Consider the following 15,774-nt stretch of genomic DNA (forward strand, 5'->3'; position numbering starts at 1 on the left):
TGAGATGATGCTGTACCACTGTTTTTCCAGTCAGTAGAGCTCTTGTTCAGCCCTGGGAGACAGAGCTGTGCAGCTCACTCTGCCCTCTGCATATTGGAGCAGCCACTGGAAACCACAGAGCCTTACGGATACGTTTCTTCCTGTTCTGGGATATAGTCTCGTGCTTGAATGAGCATGAGTTAGTGATTTAGTTGATGAGTTTCAGACTACAAATATTAGAGCTATTGTTATGAGAGCTTAGGGAGGTGCATGGTAGTGGCTACAATAAGGATTTGATAAGCAATATCCTGAAACTGAAAACAAGAAAGCAGCAATTGCCTTTTCTGAAAGGAAAAGACCTCTACCTTTTATGTTACTGTAATAAATTGTCTGCTGCAGATAATTCACTCTCTTCTACTCTAGATTGAACTGCTTTCTCAGATGGTGTTTTTCCCATCTTCAAAATGTTTCCCATTTGAAACCAAACGTAAAAATTTCAACAAATCCCTCTGAACAGGTATCCAGGGAAAGAATTAGAGGGCTTCATTCCAATTTTCTGCTTCTAAAACTTGGTATTTTCTACTTGAAAAACATTTGAAGATTAGACTTTTGGTTACAATATATATATTTTTTAAGTTTGTGTCACTAAAACTCCTCACAAATCTCATTGATGCCACCTGAAGCCATGCGGTTTAAAATACTTTGAGAATCGTGCCCACTGTGAGGTACCATCTCTTTGAACTAAATGTCAGTGTTACTTTACTTGGCTGAGTTGTACCAGTTCACAGTTTTATTTGCTTGCTTTGTTCCTTTAAGTGTATTAAGTCGTAATGCATATTGAGTTTCTAAGAGACAGAAGCATAATATAATTTCAATTATAGTTATATTTAAATTAAAATAAATGGAGAAGAAATGGTTATTTACGACATATTTGAAATGGGAGATTCAGTAGATAAACTTAGTATTTTTCAAGGAAGAATATGCACCACTTATTCTCTATTCACCGATGTCTATAATAAGGTAATAAAACAATATTGGAACACACAGCTACTGAGTCTTCATTTTCTTTATGTAATAGATAGGGGAAGATTTCATGTCTGTGGCAGGTCTCAGGCACTAAGAGAAGTACTGCTGAAGGATGGTAATAGGTTGGGTATCAAAAACACAGAGTAAAACAGACGTATTAGAGATACTTGCTTTCTATGAAGGTCTCTCTGAGATTGCACGATGAAGTAAGAAGTTCCTTGGCTCAAAAAATTAACTGTGCATCGTGATTCCTGGCCTCTATATATGCACATGGCACTGGAGGTTTCTACGTACCTCAGAGATCTGCTAGAGCCAACCTGTAATCTCCAGCATCCGTGGTACTATTGAGATGTTTAGGAAAGCAGCGTGGGTTCCAGATAATGCTTGGGGTTGTGTAGCAGGAATCCTTAATAAAACACCATGAAGAGTTGCCCAGTTACCAAGGCTGCATCCCAACTGCTGAGTATGAAGCTACCTGTCTCTTGTTGTAGGTCACAGCATGTAGGCTGTTAGTGGTGACACAAGAAGCACATGACATTTTCCAGAAGAAGTTAAGGTCCAGAAATGTAGGTTACTATTTGTGCTCCCAGTTTGTTGCGCTGCCAGCAGGTACTGCCCTGTAGCAGGGGTAGCAAAGCCATCCATCTGCTTGGCAACGGCCGCGGTCCGGACAGTGTTGGAACGAGTGCTGAAACGGAGGTGAGTTGAAGTGAGCACTGAGGGTATGAAGAACTGTGCCTGTGAAGCAAACGTGTTTCCTTCTCTACAGAAAGCACAGACACAGATAGCAGCTTCTGAAGGTGGTAACCTTTGGCACCAGGGCAGTGTGTGTGGGCAGGCAGGAGTCCCTCACACTGCTGCAGTTTGAGTCACTCAAGCAACTCCTTTATGCCCCCTAAGGTGCCTGTAATTGCTCCGTGAGATGCTTTCCTTTCCCTCTGATATGACATCTTATGCTGTCTGGATCTACATAGGTGAAATAAATAAAGGAGCAGATGGACTTGCCTTAGAAAAATAGCACTGGGATAATACAGTGCAAGCAAACTGACACTGAATGACCCATCTCACAGACCCTCTCCTAGTTTACTTTTGTAGTATCTGAGATAATGAACAAAACTAAGGACTATTTGAGCAGTAATATTGCCTATTCACGCTTCATTCGTAACGACTGCCTCAGATACAAAGCAAATAAAAGCTACCAGATGCAGCAAATTCTCTTGAGCCTAAGAAAGCAAAACTGTAATGTTGCAAATGTAAATGCTGGCATTGCAGCTTAATACACATATAAACCGAGCGATCTATATTGTGCCATCATCATTTTTTAAGAAAGGCTGGAGCTCAGAGACTACCAAATGTTCTCATCTGCGGCGTATCAGCAGTTCTCAGTCTTCAGCTGCTGTACAGATAATAATTCTAATTGAAGAATCATTACACTAATCCATATGTGAGTGAGAGATGGGCTGTAGCCTTTTGTTCGCGATGCTTTAAAAATACAGTTGCTGTTCTCACTTTTTATAAAGGGTAATTAGTTTGCTTCGTTTTTTCAAATGCAACATTTTAATCAACCTGAATCTGAAGGAAAAAATAACCCATGCAACTGACAGATTTTAAACAATAGTAATTTAAAGGCTTGATACAGTTACAAAGTGACTTTCCTCTGAGAGAACCTTTGTTCAAATGGCTTTAATTCTGAAACTGGTGCTTGAAAAATTGTGCTGTACGTGCTCTTCTATAACAGGTTTTCATGTATTACACTTTTTTTCCCTCAAACATAGCAACATTTTAGTGGTTTAATGCTATTTAAAATTATAGTTAAAAAGGCATTTGCTCTGTCAGAGTTACTCATCAAGCATCTGTCATATCAAATTTCCAGTGACAGATTTATCTTGATGGACCAGCTCCCATGTTTCAGACCAGTTTCACTATAATTGGACCAAGCTTACGTTGCTCCTTTTGGGGACCTAAAGTCAAGTTCAGAAACAAATAAAAGGGTGGTCTGATAATTTTATCTGCTGCTGAACAGGAGACTTGAGGCTGAAATAAAAGCTGCAGCTCAAATGCAGTGGCAAGGTCTGGCTGCAGGAGGAAAAAGGATGGGGTGCCCAAGCAGAGGAAGACACTCATTTTGGTATTGGACTGCCCAGCAGGGGTAATGAGTAAAATGAGTTTGCAAACCAAATACTGCTGAGCAAGTTATGCTCTAGCTGTTGTTTTTTGGAGTCTTAGGAACTATCATGGAAAGTACACTTAGTTTGGTTCAGTAATGTCAAACAAAGAATGCAGCTGATGAAGAAAGAAGAACCTGTCCAATAGAACTGAAGAGAAGCATCAAAACACAGTTCTCATTTTACACCCTCCTTATAATATTTAGCCTATTAGTTGTTGTATGGCAACTGCTGAGCTGCAGCCTGAACCTCTGATTGAGCACCTGGAGAAAAGACCCGCTCAGCCCTGGGAGCACAGGTGAAGGCAATTCAATGTGACCAGAAAGGGTGGAGTCAAGCTCTTGGACCTCATTTAGGGACTGACTGCCACTGTAAAAGGACCTCTGGGTAGAGGTCCCTCCTCTGTGGAGTTTTCCCATATGAGCCTCAATTATGTGGAGAGAGGTGAGCATCATTTTCCCTTCTTTTGTAACATCTTCTTGACTGCTGTACCTATGCATAAGAAAAATGTGCTCCCCAGCAGTGCGTGACCGTCCCTATTGATCCAGAACTTCACAAGCGTGAGAGGGCAGCAGGTGTGAGCACACACACTGCTGGCTTCTTTCTGTTTGAAGGCTTTTAAGCAGGAAATAGATTTGAATACAAAAATGTTTGTTAAACATGATATAGCTGGTGCCATTAAAACTTGAGTTTGTGCTCCAGGCAGATGGCACAAGCAGTCACGCTCTGGCTTTCTCTTTGTTCTTATCTTTTTAACAATCAGCCCAGTGTTAATTATGTGTTCTGTACCAGGACAGTGCCTCCAGCTGCAGGAAGATGTGCAGCACGTCCCTCCCTGGCAGCAGCCTGGGCCCCTCACAGTGTCTTGGCCCTTTATGAGTCTTTCTACACTTCAGCCTCCTTTGCTCTGAGGCCTCCTGAAGTCACGTGTTTGTTGGTGGCTACTGATGGTCTTTATACCTACGTACACTTTTCAGAATGCCCTGTGGTGCCCTCATGCAGTAATTTCTGAACCAGTGTGTTCTGAGGAGGTTGAGTTTTCACCCTGAGGTTAGCAGGACAATGCTACCTCATTGCCTCCTCAGCAAGACACAAGGGCCACATGGGTTTGCTAAGGGGAGGAGTGGGGTGGAGGTGCTCTTGACTCCATGTGAGTGGTGTAGATGTGTTTCATGCCCTGAATACTGAAATATTACTGCAGCCACCAGGCAGGGAAGGCACTGTGGCACCCAAAGGTGGAAGTTAGGTAGAGAGGAGCTGCACTGCCAGCCTGAGGCTGCCTGGTCTGCTGATCCCAGAGAGATCTGCGATCTCTTCTGTAGGTGCAGCAGCTCTGCAGTCCTTGCAGGAAGAAGAGATTATACAAATGTGTTTTTGTCGTGGAAGCAAGTTGCTGTGACAGTGCTCCTGGGGCACCGCTGAGCTCAGCTAGAATAAGCTGCATGCTTAGTTCCTAAAACTGCATTTCTGAGGCTCCTTTCACATCCTTCTCACGTGAGCTTTTACAGGCCTTTGTTTTCCCCTACCTTGCACTTTCTGCAGGTTTTTACATCTGTGCAAATGGTGCTGAGACTCAACCTTTTCGACGTGATAGCATCTAGCATATATGCTGCATTTCCTTGGCGGTGGCAGGGGCGAGGCAGCAGGGGATCAGCCAGTTGTTTGCAGCCTCCTCGGCAGGCCGCAGGTCAGAGCTCCTCTCCTTGCCCCCAGCACTCCCCCATCAGCAGCTGTTAGCCGTGTTAGCACATCGCGCTTTTCCCCCTCGAGGCTGAACACATTATCTCTGCAACGCTCCAGCACCTTGCTGGGAGCATGCCACCGTTCTGCTTTTGGAGTGTTTTGTTAATGCTGGTGACCTTGACGGTGTGACCACAACACCTGCTTCACCTGATAAGATCATTAATTTTTCTCTGCAGCCTTTGTGTCGAGCGTAAGCAAATCATTTGTACTTGGGAAACGTTGCCCAAACACCAGCTTCCTGAGCACTGGCCTGCATCTCCCTGTATTTTTTAAGGCACAAAGTAGCCAATTAGAAGAAATCCCTTCAATGGAAGTAGGGTGAAGGTGGAGCAGGATACGGGCAGCAGCAGCTGTCCCTGTGCTGCTGTGGCAGCTGCCTGTCAGCCAGCATGGCAGCAGTGAGCTGATCCATACCTTCCCTGAGCCGCAGAGATAAGCTGCGCGCGCACAGTAAGTGCACTCTCAAAATAAACACATTGGGGTCTTTCTGATGATAAACGTTCCCAACCTGCTAGCAGCTCTCTGTTAGCTCACCAACCTGCTGCTGCTCCGTATGCCTGCATCCTCCATCTCTCTGGCTGGGACAGTCCTGGGGCGCGCAGACCACGCTGTCCAGGCCCACTGCTGCCATAAGCTGCTGTGCCTCCCGGTGTGGTGTTGGCCAGGGTCACTGGCAAAAGGCTGCAAGGGTTTCCACCCATAACGAGTCCTGGAGAGCTGTAACCCCATAGTGCCAGGCCCTTGTGCAGCAGGACTTCAGAGTTCACATTTGTTTTTTATTTATTGATCAGGCACAAATGTATTAAACGATAAGGTGGCTCTGGCTTCCTTCTCCAGTTCTGCTCTTCTACCATGGCAGTGCATGGGTCAGGCTCTTCTCTCCCTTGCTCACCCATACTTTGGGTGAAAAGAAGCAGATTTCCTTGGCAGAAGTCCTGTTCTGAAGCCCCTGATCATAGCTTTCCCTACTTTCCCATCACACTTGCACTGAGGCTGACACTGTTCTGTATTTGGGAATCTCATTACCTCAATAAAAACACAGTGGTGTAAGCATGATGTCCTGGAAGTGCAGGGGATGACAGTATCTCAGAAGTCTGGTTGTATCACTGGTGCAGGCCAAGAGCACATGCATCAAAAGGGAAGATCGCTGTCTGCAGGACTTGGCATGGCACGGGCAGCTCCAGCCTGTGCTGTGTCACTTCTGGGAGCGAGGTGCAGATTGCTTCGCTTCAACTCTTCCTTTTTGAGCTTCTTTTGAGCCATTTGCTTATTTAGACAAGGATAAGTACATTTTTGCCTGGATAAGGTTTGCCATAGGATTCACAAGACCAAATGCCACGTTGTGGCAGATACAGGGACAAAATCAGCAGCTCCCATTTTCTAGGCTAGTGTTTTTGACCAGCTGGCATCTTTGATAATTTCAAAGGGCCTTGGATAAAAGGAGCTTAGAAAATATAAAGGCCTCTGATTTCCTTCCAGAGTCACTGTGCAGGAGCAGTAAAGAAACACTTAACCATCAGCATTTCTGTCGTTCTCAGGTTATGGCCATAAAATTCCAGTTTTCAGGCCTGTCAGCAGATATTTCTCTTAAGTATTTGAAGCACTTCAGCAGCGTTATTTACACAGCCTCTTGTGCACTTGCAATCCTGCCTTTGAAGTCCACGGTTTGAGGAAAGTTGCTTACAAACAACTTATCCATGCGCACTGAAAGTCTGTTTGTATTCTAAAACATTTTAAGCCGTTCCTTGTGCCTTTCCAGAGATCAATCTAAAATCAGATTTTGACAGTGAATATTTCAGCCCTGTCAGTTAATCAGAAACGGTTCTTTTTCTTTCTGGTTCTATCTTAGAGCAGATATTGCCCATCAAAGTTTAGTGGAGGGAGTGCAAAGCAGCAACATGCCCAGCATGTCTCAACAATAAAATAGAAAAAGTATAAAAACGCACACACAAAAAAAGGCAAAAAATAACAAGCAGAAACTTCTGAGTTATGTTTCTGAAAAGAATATATCCTAATTATTGGTTTGATTTGAACTGTTGTCTTTATAAAATAAAATGCCATAAATCCCAACCCACCTAAGGCACACTCAATCCAAGCCTATACAAAATGCTTTATATTTTCCTGGAATATTTTCACAAATATATTTTATGGGCTGCCTGTGAAATCCTGGTATTGATAATAGCTAATAGAAATAGTAACTAGCTACATTTAGAAATGCCAAATGTTTAAAAACAAAGTCGCTTTTTCTTTTAAGTAATAAACACATTGTGCAGGGAGAGACATAAATGATGCATTCTGTATTTTGGACAAAGCAGTGTTTGTAAATGGACTGGAACACAGCAGAGTATTGATCGCTGCCTCTTGGGCTCGCCAAGCACAGGCATCTCCCCACAGAATTGTTCCCTCTTGCTGCTGCCCTTTATTTAACCGCTTGTTAAATGGAAGAAAGATAACAAAGGCATGAGATAAAACAATGCTGTTTGGGAACGCCTTTGAACAAATCCAATTATATGCTAAGAGAGCTGCAGAAGCGAGGGCTGATCCTGCAAATTAACTTTGGGGAAAGATGAGGCTCTCACAGGTGCTTGGCACCGTCCCAGGCAAAGACCTCAGTTCCTTACAGGTCATCAAATCTCCCCACACCAAATTTTCCCAATAATATTTAACCCCTCTATGGTGATTTCTGATTCCTCTCAGTGAAATTTTCTAGCTAAGAGGCTAGCAACAAAAGTGGTAATAATAATAAAAAGAAAAAGGAAAGATGGGCAGAAGGAGCAGACAAATTATTGCATACAGCTTGTAGATTTACTATGACAGAAACTGTATTGCTCCAAGTCAGTTGTGCCATTGTAGAAATCCATTTATAGCTGGTCAGTTGACATCTGGTAGCAGAAACCCCCAGAATGCTCAGTTCAACAAGTCCTAGCTTGTTTCTACACAGCTCTTAAGACCACTGAAGCTATGATGGATGGCACCTTGCATGAAATCTCCTTTCCTGAAAGGCACAAGGCTGCCAATATTTGTAAGCTTTACTTACGCAGGTCAGCAAATATAATAGACAAATATGCAGGGCAAAATGCATTTTGATTGATTAGGTCAGCTTTAGAGAGAAGGCACAAGTTCTTTATTAGGGATATTTGTCTTTTCCACTGTGCTGCTTGCTAGAGCTGATGGAGCTTTTTGCATGTATTTTTAAATACTGGTAAGTGTGAAAGACATAGGAAAGGCTTTTCAGTGGATTTTCTCTTACTTTACTGAAATGAGGTCAAATCTAACACTGACCTAATCATATTTTGTTAAGCTCCAATAGAACTTATTTCCCAAAAACTCACTGCATTATTGAGGATCAACCTAAACTACAGCACAAAAAGGGCAACTAAGAATCCTATTTTAAAAATAGTTCGAGTTTTGGTTATTAAAACAAATATCACATTAGCAATATTTTTTTTTTCTGTTTTATCTGCACAAACGTGCTCGGGAATCCTCCAGCTTTTTCCATCTAAAATTGTCGCCAATAGGTGGTGCTAAGAATTTCCAAATTCAGTCCGAGTTGGTCCCCTTTGTTCCTCAAGCAAACACTCCTGCCCGCCTCATCTTCCTGGCAGATCTTCCTCTAAGCCTGTTCTTGATGATATGCGATTCCCAGCAGATTAATCTAATTTTTCATGCTCCTCCTTCACTGCTCTGACCTTTAGTCGCTCTGGTGTGCTGGTCTCTGGGTTTTCCCTGTGCTCCATTTGGTCGCAGCCAAGTGTCAAGCAGAAATTCCTGGGAATGCGATTCCCATGCCCAGGACTTTGGCTATGCTCCCAAGGAACTTACCTTTGTCTTTGTTCAAAGTTCTTTCATCCTGACTGTATTTTTCTCTTCTTTCTCGAAGTGGGCCTTAACACTGCTCCAAAACAAACAAATCATTTTCACTCCAACTCATCTTCAATGTTACTGCATGTAAAAGCAGAAGGCGAAAGGTAAGGGAAGGAGAGGTCGCATAAATGTAAAGCGAAGTCAAATGATACAGAATAACTGGTGGTTTCAGTCTTCTATTTTAAGCAAGGGTACTCCTTAAGATCATGGATTCAGAATTCAGTCCCATAGGTATTTTCTGTTTTCAGTGACTGTCAGTTTCAGACCAACACCCCGTTACTCCAGCCAGCAGATATCGCACAGCTAAATTCTCCTGGTGTAAGACTTGCACAGATGGGCAAAAAAGGCTGCCTCTGTCCCACCATCAGCTCAGTGAGTGGCACTGCCCAGGGCCCTGTGCTGGAGCCAAGAAGTGCTGGTGGCTGTGGGAGCAGGGCAGAACTGCAGGAAACACACTGGACACCAACTTCACAGCTGGAATACTCAGGGAATGTACTGTATTTGTACATTAAGAAAGCACAAAGGAACAAAGTTTTCATGGGAACCGAGGTAAAGAAATGTGCAGTTTCTGAATCTCCCTTGAATTTAAGTATGTCTGATCTAGAGCCCTACATCTTGGGCAGTTTTGGGCATGGGGGCCTTTCAATTTGGGAACTACCAGGCTGAGGCAACAATCAAGCACTCTGAGAGGTGGCCACCTCACTACTGGACCACCTCTGTGGTAATGGTGATGTGATGCATCAGCTTTTATTTCCCCCCAGCCTACCCACATTAGCTGTTATTGATCCTTCCTCCTGCTGGTGAGAAGGAAGCATCTTGTGCCCTCTCAGGTGTCCATCGAAGCAATCTGATATTTTGCTGAAGTTTCTGTGTCCTACACTTAGACCCTGTACAGAGAGATATCACCTTCCTTTCCAAGCCTTTCTTTTTTTTCCCCTTTAACAGAAAGGAATAAGCAATGCCTGAAATGCAGCTTCTAACATCTGCATTGCTCTAGATAAGATCTTGCTGACCCTGCAAGAGATTTCACAACAAAATAAATTATTTTGTTACATCACTATGATTTATGAGTATTGAAATGCAGACAAGGGAAATAAATATCTAATATAAGGAAAAAATATGCTGCTTAGGTATACAAATTGGAAACACTGACTTTCTTGTTATGGATCTGAAGAAACTGGATCAGATGAACCATATGACCCAGAATATAATGGAGTGTTTGCATTAATTTTATAGACCTCAGAAAATGAGTAAATTGGTGTCCAGAAGGGTGAAACAGATGTCCCGAGTTTAAATTCTCATCTTTTGTCTCTAGTAGGTTTTATACGTACTAATTTGTGTTGCAGAGATTGATGAAGCCACCATCTTTCACTTAACACTGCAAGTCCCAGTGTAAGATGCACAAATTCACTGATGGAGCCCTATCATCCAAGAAGAGAAACTTTCCTGATACTTGACTATAGATACAAGGGAAGAGAAAAACACAGCAAGTCAGACTTACCCTGAAGAAAAGCCTGGAGAGGCAGTTTTCAAATTATGCTGTCTGGAAGGGACTTGGTAGAAGCAAAGAAATTGCCTTTGTTTATTTAATCCCTCCAATGCCCAAAGGAACAGGGCTCAGAAATGCTGTAACAGCATTGCATCAGTTTCTCCTGAGCAGAGTAACTTATAAGGCCTCCACGTTTTTGGCCCGAAAAAATCTTGGACTGACTGGTTCACAGCTGCTTTAGGATCAATTTTTTATAGGTTTTCTAAACTTATCCTTTTTTCTTCCCAGTTCACTCCACTTTATCAGGCTTGTTTTGGGTTGGTTGTCACTCCTCTGTCAGTGAGGAAGATTAGAAGCTTTGCAGCTTGCTTTCTTGTTGATCAAGAAACCTGTGCTGCAGAAATTCATCTCTGAAATGTGTTTCCTTTACCTGCACACTGTATGTGTTCTCTGTCTGTATCTACACAGATTTGAGAAAATCCCACGTCAAACCTAACAGCTCCAGACAGACCTGCCACAGCTGCCAGCGGTGCCTGAGCCTCCTTTATGCTGCTGGTAAATCGTTGGCATGTAGTGACCACTGCACGTTTATTTGTTTATTTAACATCGGTTAAAAAAGCTTAAAATAGAGATATGAAAAAGATTACCTACTAGCACTACAAGTAAGATCTTCTCTACTACTGCATAAGGCAATTTCTGTCTGAAGGAATCATGACTCTGTTGTACGATGTCAGCAAAAAAGAAGACATTTTTATGTCTTTCAGCTGTTTCCCAATTTAGATGCTCTCTCGTTTTATTCCTTTGCTCTATGTTAGAAGGCTCCAACTTATTTTTCCTGTTTCCCAGTGTTTCTAATGAAAACTTCAGCAATAGCAAGAGCAATAAAAGATAAACTCCCACTTCAGCAGAGATTCTGTCATTCACTTTTCATGCTTTCCCAAATCTAACCCTGTCCCAAAACCAGCTGATAGTAAATAGTTATTTCAAACAAGGTATCACAGCAGAAAGTAGACAGTGGTATCCCCCAGCCTCCTCTCACATCATTAACCAAATGGGAATACTTGGAATTGGATTAATAGGTATTACTTTACTGTAACCAAATACTGAATATTGCATTACTTTGCCATGAAATAGCTAGATAATTTCACAAATAATTTTCATCTGTGTTACTGCATAGACTTAATTCTGCCCATAGGATGTCCACGTGAGCCACACACATAAGGAGGACCAAGCACATGTGACAAAATAAGTTTTCAAATGTCACTCTTAGACTTAAGAATCTACTGCTAATGCTGTGAAAATCATTCAGTGCTCCCACCTGTCATGTAAAGAATCAGGGCAGGATGCTCTGTCAGACGGTGACAGAAACAGCAGTGTGAGTGTTGTGCTCAGTGACCCTATGGAATTGGCACTGGCAGAGCCTGGGGGGCCACATCTCCCTCTGCAGATAGTTGGAATTGAGTAAGATGGAAAGATTATGTCCTTTGAAAGGCTGCCACGGCTGTTCCCTTGGTTCCCTTCAGCAAGGTGGAAGGTTTTTTTGCCAAGCTGAGCACAATTTGCTGGAGCAGGTCCACAGGGATTGTCCTTGGGGTGCAGGTGGGCACTGTGCCCAAGCAAGGCAAGGCTTCACCATCCTGCACAGAGCCCACAGTGGCTATGCACACATGAAGGAAGCTGTCGTGGGCTGCTTTTCTGACCAACGGGTCTCAACATTGTGCTGACTTGCACTAATGAGCCCAGAGGTCCCAAGGAGTTAAATGCAGCAGATACCATGTTCTTTCACTGACAGCATGCTGGGCATCTGCGGGCAGAGTTCAGCCACGACGCTAAAATCCCATTCAAGCAGAAATGTCACGTTATTTACTTACTAAAACAATGCTCTTATTACAAAGACATGTTAGGAGTGAAAATATGACAGCATCTATTTTGGGTTGTCATTGATCTTTAATTTGCTGTGACCTGAAGGTTTTCTATGTAGTCAGTGCTTTTTGGCCAAAATATATGACTGCAGGGAAATGAATAAATGAGTGCCAGAGATGTTCTTTTTTTCCTATGAAAAGACTGAAATTGCTTTGTGTAAATGTGTGGAAAATGCTGATATTTTGTTTCTATAAATACTTCGCCTCCTGCGTGCTGTATTTCATTTGTGCTGTTTCCTAGGAGTATTTGGCTTCTTATCACTTTTACGCAGGGTGCTGAATACAAATGAGCCACAGTTTACCCAGCAACCAATCTGTGCAGCATTTGTGACTGTTGTGCATTTCCTGAGCAAGAGTAACTACTGAATGCAGCAGATTACTCTGTAGCCTTGCAAAACACTGAGGATTATAAAACATACATTTAGTGGATAAAAACACAGGGGAAAATGCTCAGACACTCCCTGTTGCTATATATACAGATGAGCATGTATATGAATAGATCTGGGTGATGTGAAAAAGAAAAAAAAGCTGAAATTATCCATCATTTATAATGAGAGTTTAAACATAGGGCAGGAGAAAAGTTCACAGTTGCATTTATAATTCTCAGCGATGTCACCTACAACCAGGCTCCTTGTTCATGGGGCCTATAAGCAGGGCTCCATTATATGGATTCAAATGATCACAGAATAATCCCCAGGAGGTGTCCAGTTCAACCTCTGCTCAGAGCAGCACCAGCTCTGAGCTCACACCAGGTCTGATCAACCATCAGGCCTGATGTTCACCAGGCGGGAAGGCAAGCAGGGGGCCAGTCAGCCATGTGCAACCTGTTTGCAGGTGGCTGCTTCATGAAGATTGAGCTGGTGAGGGGACAGAGCTATCTACGGGTACTCCACTGTATAAATGTTGTGGTGGGAAGTGAGCTTTTCAGATTTAGAACCAAGCAGGACTTGACGAGGTCCCTCTGCCTTCAGGCAGCACTGCCCCATCACACTTCCAGCAGCATTTATCACATCCAGGCTCCACAAGAGATCAAAAACCAAGAGAAGTTAGGAAAAGCTATCAAAGATGATGCTGAATGCTATGCTGCCAGTATAGCCATGCTATCCCAGTCTTGTATTGCTCTGTCTGACCACCTTTGCTGTGAAAACGGATTCTGACTTACATGAAATTCAGAAAGCACCAGTAGCGTTTTCTAGCATATATAAAGCTATGTCAGATTAAGACCAACTATTTTGAATAAAACTGGCATTTACAACCTACAAGCTAGGCAATGTCTGTCGTGTGACAGACCTAATCTCTAGCTTTTGCTCACATGTGCAGAAGCCGAGATAATTTGGGGTCACTTTCAGCAAAACTGAGAATGCGGAGAATTGGTGCTCTTCTGAAGCAGTTCAGTGCACATGAAATCAATAAGCAAAATTGGGGTGAAGTGGTCAGGGAACTGCAGTTGATCAAATGGCATTAAAATGTATTGGCTGATTGTACAACTTCTCAGTAAGCAGGTATATAGAAGGCAAAGTCTTTATCTTCACGGCGTCCTGCCATGATTCCCACAAAGGCTGCTGCCCTTCTCCCACAGCCTCCCTGTCTCTGCTTCTGTTTTTTCCCTGGGTTATCTGAATTATAGGTTATCTAAGGATTGATTTAAAGTGCCTGTGGTTTTGAGAGACTGCAGGTTATCTGAGCCTTGGTCATACATTAAAATCAAACAGTAATTCTGTGTCATTGATTTCAAAGGGCATAGTCCACCTACAAACGCTTCACTTTTTCTATAGCAAACGCTATAGATATTCTGTCCTTGAGAATAAAAAGGATGAATTTTGCCCTCATTTGCAAATCTAATTTAGAATTTTAGTTACTGAGTTCAAGGCAGAGAGAGAAAAATGAAAATTCCTACTTCATTTTTGGGGGCTAGTGGTCAAACAGCAACTGAAATCCGGTCCTCCTATAAATATACACATTTCTACCATGCCTTTTTCCATTTTGTCCATTTGGCCATTAATAGATGAGACTTCTGTTACTGCATTGTCTGCTTGCATCTGAGTCTGTCTGACAGAACCGCTGGATAACTGCTGATAACTTCTGAATGCTTTTAGAAGAGGTCATGGAGATCCTGAGTTCATGCCAACAACTACGGGAAGTAGAGATGCCATCAGTCCCAGATGAGGGGTGGGCAAGGAGCAAGAACCATGCTGCTGGCCCTGCTACAAAGGCATTTTCTGCAGAAGGACTATTGCCAGGTAGGCCTGTAGCTGAAGCTAACTGGGAGCCCCATCTTGCTCTGCCTGCCTCCTCTTTCCCACAACACATCTTTCCCTGGGGGTGAGGAGCCACAGTGAACCCACATTTAGGGCCCTCTTGGAGACCATGCAAGCAAGGACAATGCGTGAGTCTGAATTCTCCAGCAGCTTGCAGTGTGAGTTGCAAGCTCCAAAGGCAGCACTCAGCTTACACCTGGAGTAAGAGTGTGAGGAGGAAAGCAGGAGATTTCCAAGTCTCCCAGAGCAGGATGTGGCAAGCTGCAGTTTTGTTTGCTCCCTGAGAAATTTCTGAAACAGTTAATGAAAGCATACTTTGTAGTGCTGCACTTCAGCAAAGAAAACTGCTTTTGCACTTCTTTAAAAGCCAACTGCAGGAGCATAACAGGTGCGATCTGGAACAGAAACCCACAGAAGGCAGAAGCAAAGGACATTTAATCCTGACCAAGCAGAGCAAACATTTGGTACAAAAAGCTGGAGAATATTCAAGAGAATAATGTACTCCGCATGTTGCAATGCATCTCCTCTAGCAGTTGGACTCCAAGAAGGTCACATCAGCCACGAGTGAAGAAAGAAAGGAAAGCACTCAGCAAGATGAATATTGCTCAGAGCATTAATTTTCCCATACTTCCTCCACAGCAGGGTCACAAGCAATTAAGAGTCCTCATAGCGGGAGCACTGCTACTGACATACTTTCTTCTTACTCAAAGTTTTTACGGATCTCTTACTTTGGACAGGTGGTTGATGGTGATCCAACAGAACTCATTGCTCTCTGCCAACTAACCTAGAAATTATATTTGCTCAGACCAAAGGTTGGAATCTTTCTTTTCTTTCAAACGTCTTGCTTTGTACCCTCACTGGGGGTCAGCCTCTTTTTACAGAGGTAACTGGTGACAGGATGAGAGGTAATGACTTTAAACTGTGCCAGAGGAGCTTCAGGTTAGCTATTAGGAAAAATTTCTTCTTAGAAGGAGTAGTTGGGCACTGGAGCAGTTTTGCCCAGAGAGGTGGTGGAGTCACCATCCCCAGAGCTGCTCAGGAACCGTGGAGATGAGGCACTGGGGGATGTGGTTTAGTGATGTGATGGTGATGGGTTGGCAGCTGGACTAGATGATCATAGAACTCTTTTCCGACCAGAACGATTCTGCGATTCTTCCCTGATTCTATGAGTTCATCAGCAGGTTTCTGCCCACTGTTCAGCCACCAGCAAAACACAACAAAAGGATTCGCACTGGTATTATGCTTGATAAAGGGACTGGGAAGTGGAAATGACAATGTGTGAGAAACACCTTCCTGATCCTGAGGAAATGGAGCTGACAACTCTCACA

Source organism: Cyrtonyx montezumae, unplaced genomic scaffold, assembly GCF_038088225.1.
Source record: "Cyrtonyx montezumae isolate F1298 unplaced genomic scaffold, pur_monq_1.0 scaffold_2, whole genome shotgun sequence".
NCBI lineage: Eukaryota > Metazoa > Chordata > Aves > Galliformes > Odontophoridae > Cyrtonyx > Cyrtonyx montezumae.